Below are 2,368 nucleotides of genomic sequence, written 5' to 3'. Positions count from 1 at the left end.
CATCAACTTATCTGACCTTTTCTGCTTGACTCAGACATATACTAGTTATTGCAAATAAGGGAAACCATGGGACCTATGTTTCTTTGGGCCTGGCTTGCTTCACCTAATATAATTTTTTCCAAGTCTTCAGGAAAGCAATTTTCTATTCAAGACCTAGATTCACAATGAATAATAGTTACTTTGCCATAACATTTTCAACACTGAATGTGAATTTAATCAATATTACTATGTACAGCATTGAAAAGTGTGAGAGGGGGGTGAGAATGGAATGAGGGGGAGGGGTGGGGAGGGGAAGGTGGTAAAAGTGAAGAAGAAATAAAGCTTCATACTATCCAGCGGGACGTACATACAACACTAAAAAATCCAAATTAGCAATACTGACAAACCAGTTAAAGGCAAAAACTGAAACATACACACAACACACACACACACACACACACACACACACTAAAAGTACCTGCCTGGGGAAATGGCAAAATGAAAGAAGGTGAGCAAGAACCATTACTTTTCCATAACAAATCTGCTAGTCATATCTATGTCTTTGATTTTTTAAAAAAATATAGAGGAGAAAAAAAATGAGAAAAGGCAGTAAGGGAGTGAGCCATAGGTAAAAATAGCCAAATTTTGGTCTCTTGGTGTTTGTCAATGGTACTGCCTTCTCGAATTACAGATTCATTTTCTTCTTGCAATTAAGTTTTGGACTGCTGTCCTCCCTGAACAGAAATCATAATGATCTAATACTCACAGCCTTATTAAAAACCTTCCAAGTATGTGTTTTTCATAATCATTTGGAGGACAAAAAGGGCAGAAAGTCCACATGAGTCATGTTGCTAGCCTGGCTTAATCTTGCTTAAAGAAAAATCAGAGTCCAAGATGTTTATTCTTTGTGTGCTGATTCCTTTCCTCTCCACTGTCTTCTACCTTATCCCTCCTGCATCCTGGAGCAGCTCCCATCCAACACACACACACACACACACACACCATTCACCATCACACCCCTTCATGTAGGCACAGGGCTTCAAGGGTTATTGGTTGTAGCAGATGGTGAAATGTCTCCTTGGGGATGAGGCCAACACGCGGTGACCTACATTCCACTCAGGTAGTTCTGGGAACTGGAAGATAAAGAGTCAAATGAAGGGACACATCCCCAAATGATGTAAAACTTGAGCATTTTCCCACTCCATGGAGGAGCTCACTAAAGTTACTCATGAGCCTGCAGCTGCTCCTGACAATTCTCTACGGGAATAGTTGTCTGCACGTGCCAAAATGAAGGAAAGAGCAGAGTTTCGGTGTGGTTAAACAGGTAGCTTGTCCAACTGCGTAACCACAGGGAGAGATTTCAGAGTTATTACAGAAACACCGGGAAAAGTGACCTCAAGCCGATGCAGATGGCTGTGGAGCTCCCAAGCAGGTGAATTGGTGGGTACATTCATTTTCTCCATCACACCAAGAAACAAAAACATAATAATAATGGTAGAAAAATGCTTTTTAAAAATCACAAGTAAGTTGATCTAAAAAAGAAATACAATCTCCAATTAAGCTAACCTGTTTCGAAAGCCTAACATGTGGTTGGCATGGTGTTAAGCGCATTGGCAATCATCATTCTCCGTTTAATTTGGTTTCAGAACACCATCTGGGCTCCAGTTTTGCTCTTTCTGATCAGATCCACAGTCTATGCCTCTGTTTTGCTCCCCCCCAAAAAAAATTGAACCCCCACAAAACCATACAAGGAAGCTGCTTTAACTCTACCTTTGCCCAGAATAGAGCATCATAATATCCTATTTTATCATAGCATTTCTGCTGCTCAGTGAAGCCAAAAGAAACCAGTTTTTGCTCCTCATCATTCCTTAGTGACTAAACTTCAAGTGCCTGAACCAAGATTGCCATTTTCAGTAAGCAACAACTGCTTTCTCACCTTCCTGCTCCTCCTCTTCACAAAGATAATTCTTATTTACCACCAGGTGGCAATGGATAAATATGTCTAAACAGACAAACATTCGAGACAGTGTAAGAAAATAGAAAATAGCATGACATTCTACAAAGCAACAAAAATAAATTGCTCATCATGACAGGCTGCAAGTTTCTATTAACTGAGAGCTGGTTTGCTGTAAAAGAGTTGGGGCTTGAGTTGTCTTTCTGTCACTGTATCTGTAATCTAGGATGTCTCCTAGCTCTTCTTCCAGCTCTCTGGATACAATTATAATAATAAAAGCTTGACAAGGTAATGAATATTTGGTGTTTAGGCAATATATATATAAAGATGTTTTGGGACAATGCTAAGCACTGTTTCTTATTAAGTGAAACAGGAGAAATACATAAAAGATAATGGTTACAAAGACAATGAAATGCAATGCCAATCTTGTATATT

This window comes from Dipodomys ordii, unplaced genomic scaffold (genome assembly GCF_000151885.1).
Source record: "Dipodomys ordii isolate 6190 unplaced genomic scaffold, Dord_2.0 Scaffold56, whole genome shotgun sequence".
Classification (NCBI taxonomy): domain Eukaryota; kingdom Metazoa; phylum Chordata; class Mammalia; order Rodentia; family Heteromyidae; genus Dipodomys; species Dipodomys ordii.
The sequence above is the reverse complement of the archived record's forward strand: the minus strand, read 5'-3'. Positions refer to the sequence as shown.